Raw genomic sequence first — 17,781 nt, 5'->3', positions numbered from 1 at the left:
AGGTGATGTAGAATGCGTTTATGCACAAATAAAAGATGTAAATTGTAAAATACACTACATGTTAAGTCATTTTCAACTGCAGGAACTTGCAGGTCATTTTAGGGCCACAAAAACCTTCTACTGGCCCTGTTCAACCTCTTTTGTGGTTGTTTTGTTGCAGAAAAAAAGTACTTACTGCAGTGTAATCTGCTGTTAGAGTGTCATATATATTATTTCCAGTATTCTAGTGATTTTTTTATGTGCCAGTTTTTACCTTTACCACATCAAATGTCTTCATTTGTGTAAAGAAAAACACAAAATTCAAGCTCCAGCTGATAAAATAAATCAAAATATGGTGGAAAATAATGCAGTGAGGCTCTCAAACATTCTGTGATGCTTTCAAATATTGATTCTGCAGCAGATCAGCTTTTCTCATTTCATAATGCTCCTGCTGAATCAACACATACTCCAGCATGATTTATTCTTCTGTCCTGTTTTTTGTCTTGTCTTTTGGGGAAGTAACCTCTTTAAATGTGCACATGGCACTTTTTCACATCCTTTCAATTATTTTAAAACCTCCAGATGTTAACAGGTCACACAAGTTTAAGCAAGGTTTCTGTTCATGTTCAAAATTTTCTGCAAATTCAAGACAAATCGCACATATCTGTGTATTTTATGTTACAGAAAAATGACAAACTAAGGTATTGCTGCATCTATTAGTAATTATTTTAGTCATTTTAACTTTTTTTTACATTTTTATTGGGGAGGATACAGTATCCAACCTGATATCTATGCCTATAACTTAAGCAGTTATATATAATTTAGAGGAAATAATACAACCTTTAAGGGTGAATAAAATGTTTCCACAATTTGAAATGCAATTATAAGATTATTTAGTTTCTTGCAGATGAAGGTATGATAGTCCTTCTTTGCTTGGGAACAACAAAAATAAAAGGTTTATAACTATATAAATATATAATGTTTTATTATGTCACACTTATGGTAGAAGACAATATCAAAGTCACGATTCAGATTATGAAAAATGTAAACCAAAGAAATCATGATGTCAGTGATAATTCTGAGACAACATGCCCTGCGTCATAATTTTAGTTAAAATTTCAGTTCAGGTTGTCACTTTCACTTTCTATAAATCCTGTTATTTGTGTAATTTCTGTATGTGTTCATAGCTTTTTCTTGGCAGAAGTAGGTTTCCATACTGTACGACTTGTTTCACGGATAAGTTCACATGTCATAAAAGCACCGTTGTCACTAATAACAAAGGCCCTGTTGTGTCGCAGACAGTCAGCATACAGCGAAAGTGAAGGACCTAAAAGGAACTCAGCCGTTGCACATTTGTTTTTCTTATTTACACCTATGATGACAGGACTAAATGTTTCCCGTGGCCTGTAGGTAAAGATCCTCCCTGAGAGCATGTGAGCTGCTGGGATTAAGTGTCTTTCTCAGGGGCATGTTTACCTGTTGGTGGTATTTTTAGGTTGCAGCCTGCAGAGATAAAGTTATCGCTTCCCACCACCAGACTGTTGAAAATGATCAAACCGAACTTTATGAAAGTGTGTGGGGAGTCACGAGGAAGAGATGTGGCTTGAAACCTACAAGGAATACATAAAATTAAAAACATATTTATTCATCCCTGTACCAGAATTACATTTATAGTGATGTTTTTATTTGATCAATTACTTTTTCTGGCTGGAAATTACATGAACAAGTGATGAAAGGTAACAAGACATTCTGTTATTTTGTCCAAAATGTTTCATATCCTTCCTCAGTAAGTCTTTATTTTCCTCCACATCAGTAGTTCTAGTGTAACAGTGTCTCTGCAGGTCTCCACTGGGCTTTAGTTCCTCCAAGTGTCCATCTCCAGCTCATTGAAGGCTTCCTGTCCATCACTCTGCTCTTCACTTCCTCCACACATTCTGGATGGATTCAGGTCTGGGCTCTGGCTGGGCCGCTCCAACATCTTCTCGTTCTTTTCTCTTCATTTCTTCATCACTTTTCCTCCATGTTTCACATCATTGTCTTGTTGGAAGCTCCAATGCTGCCCAAGGAGCAGTTTTTCTGCAGACTGTCTGATGTTCTCCTCCACAATCTCCATGTTTCCTCTTTTCTCATGATGCCGTTTCCTTCAGACATGACTTGTAACTGAGCAGTAAGTGAGTAGAGAAGTGCTGCAGGTTCAGCTGAGCTTTAGTGTGTCTGTCTTGGAGAAGTGGAGTCCTCCTTGGTCTGATCCATGGAGACCAGCCTTGTTGTTGGTCTGCTGGAGTGTCTGATGGACATGTTGCTACCAGAAGTGCTCACATTCATCAGGATGCTCTTGGTGTTGATCCTTGAAAACACTTGGATATGACTTTAAATGTCTTGTGAGCAGCTAAAATGTGGATCTGGAGGTCCTCATTGAGCTCGTGACTAGAGAACTACTACATTTTGCTGTTGTAAGAGTATTAAAACGCTCTAGAACATGGTGGAACTTACCAGGACCATTTGGAAAAAGCTGTATTTGCTGAAAAAGTTGCACCAATTTTCAGGAATATAATTAATTTGCCCATGCATTATTTAAATAGGTCCACTTTATCATCTCTAACATGTTTTTTTTTACTCTTTTTTGTCACTTGTTTCTGCAATTTCCAGCCATAAGCAATACATTAGTTGAACAAAACTCATTATAAATCACAATTTGTCTGACTTTATAGTCTTTAAATGTCTCGTGAGCAACAACAACGTGCAACTGGAGGTCCTCAATGAGATCTTCACTAGAAGCTGAGTAGAGAACTACTGCATCATCTGTTCTCACTTTATAGTGTGCTAGAATGCTCTAGAACATGGTAGAAACATCTGGAAGCTGTATTTTCTGAAAAAAAATGCAACAAGGACATGGCATTATTTTAGTGAAAATGGAAAAAGAAAACATAAAAATCTATCACTATCATCCCTAACACAATGTCTTTCTGTGTTTTTCACTTGTTCGTGTCATTTCCAGCCAGAAGAAATCTATTGTTTAAATTTCACAATAAAGCGACATTTGGCTTGAAGATGAGTCATTCTGAGCTCAAACATCAAAAGTGTTTGTTGCTGAAAAGCGTGTATTAGATGACAGAGAAGTGAACTTTTGCTTGTGAACAAATAAAGGCAGCTGTGGTTTTAGATGGTGACCGCAGAACGAAAACAAAACTTAGGAGTGAGACACAGCTGCTCTCGGTAACTTAAACTTTAACTTTTGGCTTCTGCGATGAGGGATTTCTACTTTTACGCAATCCGCACTAACCAGTCCAGGTGCAAAAAGAAAAAGAAAAAAAACGGGGCCAAACACACACACACATACACAAACACACACACAGAGACACACACATACACACACGCGCGCACACACACAGGATCCGCGGCCAGATGACGTTGCCATTTGTTTCGCGGAAGTGGCTTCTGTCGTGACCGTGGAGGGGGGGAGGCAAGGGGGAGGAGGAAGGAAAGGAAAGGGAGAGGAAAGAAGAAGTTCACACTCATCTCTTATGAAGTTTCTACCCAAAGAGTTCGGCGCCCGGCGGACGGAACCGATCGAGACTTTTTGTCCGGTTGGATGAACCGGAGCTGAAGTTTTTACGCGGCGGCGGCGGCAGCTCGGCGGGCAGGAGGGCCAGTGGAGGCGCAGGGAGAAACAGAGCTGGTGAGTTGCTCGTTAAAAGTTGACCACACTTCTTTTCGGGGCATGGTTGGTTGTTGGTTGGACCGTGCGCGCCGCGCCGTGCGTCAGCCTCCACGGACGTCTCCAAAGTTGGAGGAACGCGTCTTTGTGCTTTGTTGTTCTGCATGTTTGTGCTTCGGGTTACCGTAAAATAGCTGAGCTGAATGTTTGACTTGTTCCCCCTCCTGCTGTCAGACGAGTTTTTTAGGTTTCAGTGTTTGAGCCTGAAGCCTCAGAGGAGCAGAGTGAGTGTAGCTTCTGCCACAGTGGTGGTTGAATGTTGAGAAATCGACTCAGAACCGGAGAGAACTTCACGGACGTGGTGTTTGCAGCCTGTTACACACCGGAGCTGATGATCAATCGATTAATCATCAACTGTTTCGTTATGAAATGGTGAAAATGTTGATCAGTGTTTCCCAAAGGCCAAGAAAACCAAAGCTATTCATTTTACTGTCACAGAGGAGCAAAGAAACCAGAAAATATTCACATTTTAAAAGCTAGAATCACAGAATTTAGACTTCTTTTCTTTAAAAATGACTCAATCAGATTTCATGATCATCCAAAAAGTTGCTTATCAGTTTAAAGTTGACATTTATTTGATTAATAGATGTAATGTTGCAGCTGTAAACTTTATTTTTCACCATTTTAGAGACCAAATGATGAATTGATTAATCAATAATGTAAATAATTACTAGTTGCAGCCTTAATTAGACGCCCAGCCGCAATGAGTAATTGCCACCTGAAATGATTCAACAATTTCATTTTAAAATGTCAATAAATGGTGAAAATGTTGTTTATTGTTTGCCAAAGACAAAGAAAAGTATCCTGTTCTTTCACAACCATAAGATATTCAGGCTGACTTTCACGGAGGAGCAAAGAAACCAGAAAATGTTCACATTTAAAAAGCTAGAATCACAGAATTTAGACTTTTTTTTCTTAAAAAGTGACTCAATCAGATTTGATCATTATCAAAAAAGTTGCCGACCACTTTAAAGTTGACCTCTATTTGAATAATGGATGCATTGTTGCAGCTGTAAACTGAATTTATCACCATTTTCTGACATTTTAGAGACCAAACAACTAACCGATTAATCAACAGTGTAAAAAAAAAACCCCTGCTAGTTGCAGCCTTAATTAGATACAAGAGTTGCAATTAATAATTGTCAAATTAAATTAATCATCAACTATTTCATTTTGAAATGTCAGGAAATGTTGAAAATGCTGAGTTTCCCAGAGATGAAGAAACTTATCTTGTTCTTTCACAACTACAAAATTCAGTTTGCTTTCACAAAGGAGCAAAGACACGAGAAAATATTCACATTTAGGAAGCTGAAATCACAGAACTCGGACTTTTTTCCTTAAAAATCACTCAGACTGATCATTTGATGATCAATATAGTTGCTGATCAGTTTAATAGTCAACATCTTTTAGATTAATCAATCAATTGTTGCAGCTGTAAACTGTATTTTGACATTTCAGAAACCAAACAACTAATCAGTTAATCGGCAATATAAATATTCACTAGTTGCAGCCTTAATTAGTGCTGCAAAGATTTAATAATCATTTAATCAGTTTGAGTGACTTTGTCATGAAGAGAAAGTCTAAATTCTGTGATTCCAGCTTCTTAAATGTGAATATTTTCATTTTTTTCTCCTCTGTGACCGTCCTGACTGATTAATAAACTAATTAAAGCTGCAATTATTAATCAGTTTGTCCATTTGTTGTCAAATATTTTAACCAAATCTACTCGTAAGTAAGAAAAATAGTCTAAATTCTCTGATTGCAGTTTCTTAAATGTGAATATTGTCTGTTTTCTTCCTCTTCTATGACAGTAAAAAGATTTTTTTGGGGCAAAAGACATTTAGGAAACACTAGTTGACATTTTACAGACCAACCAACTAATTGATTGATGCAGAAAAGACTCAACAATGAGAATAATTGTTTGTTGCAGCTTGATTAGACGCATTAAACATCACGATATTCATAAATGAAGTTAGATTTGAGAGGTTTGGTTGATCTGCAACATTTAGTCAATTAGTTGTCTATTTTAAGTTTTGTATCAGTTTGAGTAACTTTGAGGGGGAAAAGCAAAAATTTTCAGATTTTAGCTTGTTAAATCTGAATATTTTCCGTTTTCTTTCCTTCTCTATGACAGTAAACTGAATATATTTGAGGACATTTTGGAAACGTTAACTGACATTTTAAAGACCCATCAACTAATGGACTTATTTAGAAATTATTCCTCAATAGTTGCAGCCCTAATTAGACACCATAATATTCTCAATTTAAGTTAGAGCTCCAAAGACTGACTGATTAATGAGTTGATTATAGCTGCATTGACCGATTACATAGTCGTTTTGTTGTCCAGTTTGGTTGTTTTTTGAGACAAAAGGTAGAAATTCTCTGATTCCACCTTCGTAAATGTAAATATTTTCTGATTTCATTACTCCTTTTTGTCCGAAAACTGATCATCTTTGGGGAAAACGACACATTTTTCATCGTGGCCTTTGGGAAACATTGACTTCTCACCATCTTTTGACCTAACCGTTGTGGCCGATCAGTGGTTGATCGCTAATTTAAACACTTAAGTCCTGTTTACTTCAGCGCAGTGTCTACAACTTCCTCATAAGAGATTCAGGACTGAGGTCAGATACAAGCCACATTTTTTAAAGATTCTTTGTAGAAGGTTTGATTTTTTTTTTTCTTTTTATGTTTGTTTAAATCCAACCGCAGACAAAGGAAGTAGGAGTGATTCATGAACCGGTTATCATCAGAACGCCTGTCTGCAGATGATTACAGTAAAACTCATTTAGTCACCAAAACAAGTGAATCATTGCACAACATTCATCTTAAATGAATATAAATTGCAGCCTTCGCTTGCAGAAGCAGATTCTGTAAAATGTGGTCTCGGATGCAAAAAAAACACATTGATCTTTAGAGACAGGCTCAATATCTGATCCAATAACCTGATAATCCGTCAATATCTAGACAATAATCATCAGCTGAAGCCCCAAAGTTAGCGTTTTAAACTAAAGCTATGTGAGAGGGAAGCCGAATTGTTTCTTGATTAATCGATTAGTTGTTTGGTCGAACAATTTATCAAGCTCTGATCAGCTCATTGATTATTCTCCAAATCTTCTCTGACTTAGTTTTGACAATATTGCAGTGTCTAATAAGGCTGCAGGTGTTATGCATTTCTGTTGTCAGTTATTTTCTAGATTAATCGATCAGTTGTTTGGACTGTAAACTGTCGGAAGGCAGTGACAAATGTCCGCTAGTGCTTCCTACATATGACAAATGTCCAAAAATATTCAGTTTACTGTCACAGAGGAGGAAACAAAGCAGAAAATACTCACATCTAAGAAGCTGCAATCTGAGAATTTTCACTTTTTTACTTCAAAAATGACTCGGACAGATTAATTGATTATTTAAAAGAGTTACTTATTAACCATTTGATTCATGGAATAGTTGTTGCAGTTCGACATTTTTGAGACCAAATGACTAATCAGTTAATTGAATATGAAAATAATTATTCGTTCCAGCATTAATTAGAAACTAGAGCTGCAGTTAGAATTGATTACATGTCATCAAAATCTTAAATTCTCTGACTGAAGCTCCGTAGAAGTGAATATTTTCTGACTTCTTTCCTCCTCTGTGATGGTAAATTGTATATCTTTGGACAAAATGTTTGTCGTCTTGGACTTTGAGAAAATTTTTCACTCTTTTCTGAAATGTCAGAGGCCAAAATAGTGACCAACAAATTTAGTGAGAATCAAAATAACCGTTGGTTGCAGCTTCATTTACACTATAGTGTTATTATTATGGGATTTCTTGCTTCCTTTATGACAGTAAACTGAATATCTTCGGGTTATAGACAAAACAAGCTGGTCCAGATCCAAAACAAGCCACTCTTGAGGACTTTAAGGAACACTAATCTGCATTTTTCACCATTTTTGTTGGCATTTTAGACACCAAAAACCCAATTTATTGATCAAAAAAGTCATCGACAGCTGAATCTACAATGCAAACAATCATTAGTTGCACCTACAGGTACAATATCATGTTATTATTATGTGGTTTATTCCCTCCTTTATGGCAGTAAACTGAATCTATTTGGGTTTTGGTCAAAGCAAGCTGGCCCATCGTGCAAGAAAAGCATCTCTTAAGGATGTGACTGACATTTTTCACCATTTTCTGGCATTTTAAAGACCGAACAGCTGATTGATTGATCGACAAAGTGATTGACAGATTAATCAAGAAAGAAAACAATCATTAGTCGCAGCTGCAGGTACAATATAATGCCGTTTTTATGTGGTCTCTTCCCTCTTTTATGGCAGTAAACTGAATATATTTGGGTTTCGAGGATGTGACCTTGGACTTTGAGAAACACTGATTTCCATTTTTCACCATTTTCTGACATTTTAAAGACCAAAAACGCCATTTATTGATCAAAGAATTTGATTGACAGTTTAACTGAGAATGAAAACAATCATTACTTGCAGCTGCAGGTACAGTAAAATGTTATTTTTATGGAGTTGGAAGAAGGAAGAGACTCGGTTATTGCAGTATTGACTGTGATTATTATGGGGGATTAAACCAGCAATCTGTACGCAATCAGACCATATAACCTCCACTGCTTCTTCTGTGCTGATCGTACCCATGGAGACTGAAAACATCCCTCAGATGTGTCGAAACAGGGTCAGCGTGGCGGAGTTAAAGTTCACCACGAGCGAGTGAAGGACAGACAAACTATTATGGAAACAGAGTGAAGGGCAGGAGGGATGATTGAGGCGACTGAAGGCGTCTTATCAGGGTCGGACACACCGGCAGCCCCTGACACCACGTTACACGCCGGGAGTTATCGGCGCTGATGAACTGGAGGCGAAGAGAAGGTCCAGTCAACAACACATCAACACACACGTATATATATCTATCAGGACAAACGCAGACAGTCCGATCTGTCAGTCGGAGCCGAGCATCTCCGACGATTAAAATTGGATCTGTCCGGCTCTGCTCAAACCCGATCAGTCGCCGGTTAAAGCTTCGGCCGTGATTGACGGGACGGCAGGATTGTTACGGACCGAGCTTTGACAGGTCTGCAGACGGACACACGACCCAGTCCGGAAATCAGCTGTGATTTTTATACATGAGGAGAACGTTAGCGCCGATATTAGCCTCGATTAAACTCTGCTACTGAGCTGCTGTTAACATGTTGAAGCTTCTGACACTTTAAGACGACTTCATGGGGCCAAAACAACTAACCAATTACTCGATAATGAAAACATTTCTTGGTTTCAGCCCAGTTACGTGCAGCAATATTGTCAAATTAACTTGAAAAGATTAGTTAATTGATCGGTGAGTCGATTAGAGCTGCAACAGCTAATCTTTACTTGTGCAGTTAATCAGTTTGAGTCATTTTTTAAGGGGAAAAAACACACAATTCTGTGATTTCAGCTTCTTAAAGGTGAATATTTTCTGGCTTCTTTCCTTCTCTGTGACAATAAACAGAATATATTTGGATTATTGATCAAACAGGCTATTTTTGGACGTCGTCTTGGACGTTAGGAAACATTTTATGACATTTTATCGACCAAACAACTAATCGATTATTGAAAAAACACTCAATAATGAAAATATTTGTCAATTGCAGCCCAGTTAGACGCCACAGTATTCTCAGATTAACTTGAAAAGATTAGCTGACTAATGAGTCAATTAGAGCTGCAAGAGTTAATTAAATTAATGTGCAATTTATTTAACAATCAGTCAGTTTGAGTCTCTTTTTACAGGAAAAAAGCTAAATTCGCTGACTGCAGCTTCTTCTTCTGATTTCTTTCCTCCTCTGTGACAGCTGTGGATAAAGCAAGTTACTCTTCAGGCATCATCTTGGGCTTTTGTCGTTTCTGGATTAATCAATATTAGCAGTTTTGTCTTTAAAATGTCAGAAAAATGTCCGTCAGTGTCGGCAAATGTCTTGTTTTTCTCGAAGATACTCAGTTTACGGTCACAGAAGAGGAAAGAAACCAGGAAATAGTCACATTTAAGATGCTGTAATCACAGAATTTAGACTGTCTTTTCTCTGATTAACCATTTGATTAATGGATTAATTGTTGCAGCTCAACTTCAGGTTGTAGTAAGTTGTATTTTTCACTATTTTCTGGTATTTTAGAAGCCAAACAACTAAAAAAAAAAATGAAAATAATTACTACCTGCAGCATTAATTTCACTGTAGAGCTGCAATTTTAAATGTAATAAATGTCAGCAAAGTCCTAGGTGTGAATATTTTCTGGTTTCTTTCCTCCTCTGCGACAGAATAAATTGAGATAGTGGGAAAAAAATAAGCTACTTTAAAACATCATCTGGAGCTTTGGCTAATGTTGGTCGACATTTTTTTAATTTTTTTAACCATTTTCTGACACTGATTGATTAAAAAATGCGATCAACAGATAGATAGGCAGTGGAAACAATCATTAGTTACAACTGCAGATACAATTTAATGTTGTTTTTATGGAACTGGAAAGGAGGTTATTGCAGTCTTTCTGTGATTTCATCATCAGTGGTTATTGTAGGGGATTTAAACAAGCAGTCAGTGGAAACATTAGCGTGAATATTAGTGTCGAACTGAACTCCTGACAGGACGTGGAGACTCGTGTGGGTGTCTGATGTGTACGTCCGTCCGTCGGTGTGGAAACGGGCCGTAGGAGTTTGTTTTTGAGGTCGTAGCGTGTGGTTGTCCGTTGCTGCTGCTACACAATGGGCCCGGGCCTCGGCGGTGCTTCCTCCTGCGGCGCTCGCTTCGCTGCAACACGCCGCTTCAGTGCAGCCGCAGACTAATGGAAATCTCGGCCTGCGTGATCTCAAACATGGGCGCAGCCTCCGTCAAGTTTGCAGGAAAAAGCAGAACTGTGATAACTGCTGCATCCTGTATCGGTTTCTGTGATTGTCATATTGGCAGATATCATCTTAATCTTGAAGAAAACTGAGCTTGAACCTGTCAGAAGTTGCGTTTTCTTGCAGATCAGGTCCACAGGAGCTTTTCTTCTCACAATATACGAGATCAGTTTGCAGTCAGAGGAATATACTACAAAGCGAATTCAACATAACCAGGATTTATCTCTATATAAAGTTTAATTTCAGCCAGTATAGATGATTTATGAGCATTTTTGATTACCTGTTTTTCATAAAAACAACAACAAAGGTTTAATTTTGGTTAATTTATTCCTCTTTATTCCGGAACACAGGTGATAATTTCATGTACAAGCAAGTCAGATAAATATATTTACACACATAAATAAGAATAAATCCTGATAAAGGAATGAGTTTGTGCTCCATAAACATTAAGTCCTGAGATTTGCTCATGCAACCGAACTTCTCATTTTAGTTTTGTGCATTTAAACTGCATCTGATGCATTTATGTGAAACTATCAAACATTTCCAACTATTTTTTTTGACTCTTTCCGTATTAAATCTTCTCATCTTTCGAGAAGATTCTGCTCAACTATCTCCACTGTGTCTGAAAGTTTTATTCCATAAAGTAAGGATACTTATACAGATATTTGTGATTTTTTAGCCTAACATATCGGATGCTTTTAAAGATAATTTTTCGTAGTAATTGCACATCGACCCGCTTTTGTCGCATTAAAATTTGAGGCTGTTTGGACAACAATATCTCAGCAACTATTAAAGATAAAAACCTTAAATATTCGGTCCTATTTCTCACGGTATTAAATCAGAATTCCAAGTCTTCTATTCTAAAACTTTCTACCAATATTTTAATTTTTGTGCTACGACTTGTCAAACCTGCTCAGTCAGCGATGAAAGCTCAAACTTTTTACTCATTGCCGTGACCAAATATCACACATTAAAGTATTCTACATGTTTAGTTTGGCGTTCACGTGACCTGCAGCTACGTGCGGTCCAGAAAACCTCACTACTGTAGTCGACTTCTGCTTTATCGGTGCATCAGCTAGGACTTTCTATACAGCAGTTTCCCCTTTCTTTTTCATATTTCAACTCTGCGATATTCAGACTTTCTTTTGTCTACTTGTCAATATTGCAGCTTCATAATCAGTTTTTATCTTTAGTAGTTTCAGAGATGTTGTTGTTCAAACAGATTCGGATTTAAATGTGTGGAAAAAACCTCCTGAAGGTGGGACGAAGGCTGCAGTTATCTCAGAAACTTTTTAATATGGCAAAGGAAAATTTCACAGATATCATTTTAAATGTCTAGAGGTCATGATAAGAGCGTTCTAAGCAGATCAGACACAGAATAACTCTGTTTCGGCTATTAGTGCAATCATTCTATCACCTACTTTATCATCTTTACTCTCTATTTTTGCAGAAATCTTTAAGAAGTTACCTGTTTCTTGCAGGTTAGAGCTCCTCTCTTGTTCTTTATTCTACATGAGGCAATGCAACAGGTTGTCCTCTGCATAAAAAGGTTGATTTATGATCACTTTATTTTACATAATCTGTCCGAGGCGGAGCTGCTGTGACTGTTTCCTGCTCCACATTATCCCCTCTACTGATCTCGGATTAAAAATAAATCACCAGTGAGATCCGGCTGACAAGTGGTAGATACTTTTAAATGTAGTTTAAACTGGTTGTAACCATTTTTTAAAAATAAAACAGTGATAAAATCAGTGCTGCTCTCTGAGCAGATGAAAAGTAAAAGCAGATTTGCTGATATAACACAATCTGCTGCAGCTATCTACTATAAATAGATAAAGTGGTTTCAGTGCACAATAGGAAAACTGTCTATAGAGGAAATTGTGTTGGCAGACCAGACTTTAATGAGGATTTATGACTTTAGGGTTGTTGACGATGAGAGATTAACGTTCACCTCAACCTGATTTATTGGACCTGATGTTACCAAACAATACTTCTTTTCCTTTTGAGGCACACCTGGATGGTTTTAGTTTCTTTATAATTTATTATGTAAAGGTGAGATCACTTATTTATCCTTTTTATTCTTATTTCTTCGTCTAAATGTATTATTTTTCAGTGTCAGGTTTACATTAAATTATCACACGTGTGTCTCAATAAATGGGTTAAAATGACTTAATTTGAATTAAACCTTTATTTCTGTTGGTCTTCTTTAAAACTAGACCACTAAAGTGATAAATATTCATCATTGTCGACTGAAATTGAACATTTTATCATGATAAATCCTCTGCTCTGTTGTTCGGTTCTGCCGTGATGAAATTTAAAACTTTCCGTCAAACTCTGCAGCTTGTGTTGTTTTTCTGAGTTAAAATAAAGTTTGAGAAGTTCTGACTGAATCCTCTGAAGGCCAAAAGGGTTTAAAAAGCATTTTATCTTTTAAAAAATCTGTCAAAATTACACGATTTATCAGCTACAAACTGTCTGTCGTGCGTTTTGTCGGGAGATTTAATGAAATCTCAGCTTGAAATCCTGGTATTTTATCAAAATCGCTTTATTCTGTGTCTGACTTAGGAATTTCTCAAAAATAAACCATTCAGTTTAAATATGTTCTGCAAAAATCAAAAAATTCTGTGATCCTTGATGTAAATGTGAAGCTTTTGGTGACTCGGGTGTGACCAACAGTTAGTTGACAAAAATTCTGAGTTTCTGGTGAATATCAGGTTATGTTTAGACAGAGACGATAGCAGAGAAGTACAGAAATAAATGAAAAATGTGGGAGTTAAATGAGCATTTAAATGAGTATATGTTTTTTTCAGTATTAGTAACACTTGTGGACACTTAGGACGGTGTTGTTTCATGTCGGTGCCACATTTATTTCAGTTTTTGTAAAATATTTGTCAAAGAAATTCAACTTTTTCCTAGATTTTCCAGATTTACAGCATCATGACTGGAGTTCTCTCTCCTTCTTCTGTTTCCATAGAGGCGTGCGACTTTATATTGTGGCAAAATTGAGGGAAACATGCAAACAAATGATACACCCAGTTTGGATTTCAGAGGGCTAAACCGAGAAACGTCTGCAAACAAACCCTGACCAAGCAGTTTCGATCCTGGCCGACGCTGCAGATGCATTAAAAGATGGCGCTCGGAGAGTTTCGCTGATGAAATAACAGTTTGTGGCCAATAAACTGTTGCAGCAGCGGAGGGGAGGAAGTTGTAAGTGGAAGTTGTAAGTGGAGCGAGGCCGGCGGCGGCAGCAGGAAGGGAATGATGGCAGCAGATAGAGATGTGGGAGTGTGGTTGGAGGGGGTGGTGGAAGGGGGCTGGCACTGCCCAAAATAGCCGGCTCACATGTTCGCTGGTTAGCTCTGAAACCGACCTCCCCGCTGGATGCCTGGATAATCTAATGTGGCTCTGATTGTCGATTGCAGTTTATTTGCCCGTGTCCTTGCCTGCCTGCCTGCCTGCCTGCATGCGAAGCTTCTTCTCTGCTCTTCTTCTCTGCTCTCGTCTCCGTAATGTGAGCTGATGTTCGGCAGCAGCCCGGACTGGCAGCGGTCCAGCGGGGGAAAGGTCAGCGGCTCGGCCCGTCAGCCAGTCCTCGCTCATCTCAGGCCCGGTTTGCGTTAAAGGAGGCCGGGTCAAATCACATTACACATATAAACACACACTCAGCCGGACAGTCAGAGCAGACGAGGCCCTGCAGCATCTAAACCACGCTGGGAAAACATGTTCTGGAGGAATCTGACGTTCAAGCACTGTAAAAAACTGTGGAGAGTACAGTTTTTGTTGTGGAAATGATGCACCGTTTTGAGCTGTTTTATTTTTTATAGGTGATATAAATTAATTTCCTACACGGTGTCCACAGTCTCTCAGGATTTATTTGGTTCAACATTACAAAAAATACATTAAAAAATAATAACCATAATGCTGTAATGTAAAAAAAAAAAAAGTTTAAAAATGAGTGTCTTTTTTTTTACAGTTTACATATAAATCAGTGCTTTTTCTGGGATTTTATTGCACAATATTATTATTTAATATTATTTACATTATTTTCTGTTGCTCAGAAAATAATATAATAATAATATTACACAATATTATTATTTACATTATTTTCTGAGCAACAGTAAATGTTTATATTATTAGGAAAATATTTACTATATTTATATATTTAATATGCATATTTTTTCTTTTTAAAAAATCCAAAATATCTGTAAAATATTAGACAAGCAATTTACCATTTGTATAAAATACAGATTTAAAAAAACAAACTATGAAATGCCTTAATGTAAAATTTGTAACAAAATCTGTAAAATAATAATATATTTATCAGATTTAAATACAGTAAAATGGTGTACATTTGAAATGGTGAAATAATAAATAACTTGATAAATAATTGTTTATTGTACAATATTTCAGATTTTTTTGTTTACATGCAAATCAGTACATTTTCTGTGATTTTATGACATATAATCTGAAAAACAGTAAATATTTTTAGATAGCTAGATAATAAATCTATTTAGTATGATATTTACTATATTTAAATCCTTAATATGCATTTTTTAAAAATCTATAAGAAATAATATATTCATCAGATTTAAATACAGTAAAATGGTGTAAATTTAAAATGGTAAAATAACAAAGAACTTAAAAGTACAAATGCTTCACATACAGCGTTTCAGAAATGTGTTTATTTTTACAGTTTGCATGTAAATTAGTGCTTTTTCAGTCATTTTATTACATATTTCCTGAAGAAGAAAAATAAACAATATATATAATATACAGACATTTTCTTTCAAGTCGTTTTTTTTATAATATCTTAATAATAACTATTTAACAAAATGCTTTTTAAACTAATTTTAATGCAGTGAAAATAGTGAAATTTTGTGGCGTGTACCATAATTCATTGTCATTGCAAATATTATTTTTCCATATGTAAATAAATACGTTTTTCTGTCATTTCAGTAGATATCTGTAATGTAGCAAAACAAGAAACTCTGTGAAATAAAAGTAATTTGTATTTATTTAAAAAAAATTTACTATTTTTTTCCAGTGCAGATTGTCTCTCCTAGTATTTACTGACTTCCTGCTGCTTCCTCAGTCTTCCACACAGAAACCTAAACACGTTGTGTTTTTTTTTTGTTTGTTTTTTTGCTGTGCAGGCCGAGACACGGCCGTCCTACATGCAGCTAATTCCTTTCATTCCACAGGGTTTGTTTCGACATGCTCGCTGGATCACTGCCTCCTCCTGCGCTTCCTTTCTCCCGCTTTCTCATGTCGGCGCTGCATCTCTGTTCCGTATCTCGGCGGTCCCATGACCCCTCTCCGCAGCCGATCCCGGGAGCAAAGCATGCTGGGAGTGGAGCGGCCGCGGCGCTGCGATTGGCTCCTGTGAATGTGTGAACCGCCTGCTGATGTGCACTTTGGTGTTTTTAGGGTTTCAGATCTCAGGCAGCCGGTTGGCCGATGGAATATATGGTAAGAAATGTGAAGCATTCAGCAGCCGGTGAGAAACACACGGCGGCACTGTGGTGAAGGGGCTCATTAGAATACATGAAAGTGCTCCTGGACACGGAGATAAACACTTAAAGTAGAATTAGAATACCTGAAACTGCTCCTGGACACGGACTTAAAGTACAATTTGGCCTCCTCCTCCTCAGAAGTGTTACACAGTAGTTGAAGTAATTAATATTGCTACTACTGCTATCATTATTATTAAAATTGTGGTGTCAAAAATTCAGAAAAAACAAACTCGGTTACAAAGCTTGATTTGTTTCCTCACGTTCTACGTATTTTTAATTATAAGAAAAGTTTTCAAGATTGCATCTGAACTACCATATTTCAAAATAATTCATTTAATTTATTGCAAATTTATCTTAAAGTGAAAAACAATGTGAAAAATGCTGAATATCAGATCCAATAATCGGCTGATCCCTGATTTAATGAACACGTATAAATATTAAGTCTTTAAAACTCACATTAATATTAACTTTAATAGCCTTATTTTGTGGCACCTTTCAAGAACACGGTTTGCAAACAGACGAGCCAGAAAGAGGATCCTCAGGAAGATGGTATTACAACGGAAAACCGGTCGGATAAAACGGAAAATAAAAACTGATGAGTAGAAAGTGAGGAAATAGAAGTAAACCGTTTGTCTGGGTTCGCGGTTTTTCGACCGTCAGCTGGCTTCAGGGCTAGTTTGTGCAAGATTTTTAAAGATTTACTGTAAAATGTTTTAGAGAAAAAAGCATTTTCATATTCAAAAAACAGATCGATAAGTAGTATTAATAGATAAGACTCATTTAGTGTCCAAAACAAGTGAATTAATGCACAATACTCTTCATGAATTCATATAAATCCCAACAGTTGCTCACACAAAAAGGGACAATTTCTATAATATGCGACTAATATTTGTAAAAATACTGAATATTGGACTTGAGAACTTGACATTGTTTGTTCAGTTAGGAGAAAAGGTGTCATAATTAAATAAAAATCACACTTTAATTAATTTTCAATATGGCATTCTGTTGGCATTGTAGAAAAAAGACCATCAGATAACTGATGTACTTGGTAAAAATGAGGATTCTTTGCAGGATTGCAGTTTAAAATAAATGTTTTAAATCTGCCAAAGCCCAATTTCTGCCATGTCAGGGCTGACACTTCTCATGCTTTTATTTCTTATTCACAAAGGTGCCCTAAAAATAAAGAATAAAAATCTAAGTAAATACGAGTATAAAAAATGTAGACTGAAGGCTAAACGTGTTTACTAAGATGTAAAATATTATTGGTCAATGTCACGTGTTCAATTATAGAGATTTTTCCGTCGCACAAAATTAGAATTTCCCATTTAGCAGATGGAAAACATGACCTAGTAAATCAATAAAGTAGTCGCCAAGCTGCTGTGTTCAGAGGAGATTATAAACAAAGTAATAAATGTGCAGAATTAGACCTATTACTACTGTCTATTTTGGGTGTTATCGTGTTATAAAACCTTTTATCCACTCCAATCCACCGCATCGTTCCCTCTGTTTGCCCAAATTAAATCAAATTACTGTTATAAAATACTGAAAACAGAGCTGCCGGTTGACATTCATGTGACGGTATCTGATAAACTTCAGTAAAAGTTCTAAATGTAAAGTAATTCAGTTACATTAGCAGCTTACTGACTACATTTCTGAGCATTTTTTACAGGTTTATTCTGGAATATGTTTATAAATTCAACCTCC

General features: G+C 36.7%; 1 protein-coding gene across 1 annotated transcript in view; it reads left to right on the top strand.

The window, feature by feature from the left end:
* Positions 1-3,443: 3,443 nt before the first annotated feature.
* shc1 (SHC (Src homology 2 domain containing) transforming protein 1) overlaps positions 3,444-17,781 on the top strand; it is a 49,580-nt gene continuing 35,242 nt past the window's right edge. Inside the window, exon 1 of the mRNA XM_022204809.2 lies at positions 3,444-3,658. The gene's annotated coding sequence lies outside the window, so the exon portion shown is untranslated. The remainder of the gene's footprint in view (positions 3,659-17,781) is intronic.

This window comes from Acanthochromis polyacanthus, chromosome 12 (genome assembly GCF_021347895.1).
Source record: "Acanthochromis polyacanthus isolate Apoly-LR-REF ecotype Palm Island chromosome 12, KAUST_Apoly_ChrSc, whole genome shotgun sequence".
NCBI lineage: Eukaryota > Metazoa > Chordata > Actinopteri > Pomacentridae > Acanthochromis > Acanthochromis polyacanthus.
The sequence above is the reverse complement of the archived record's forward strand: the minus strand, read 5'-3'. Positions and strand labels throughout refer to the sequence as shown.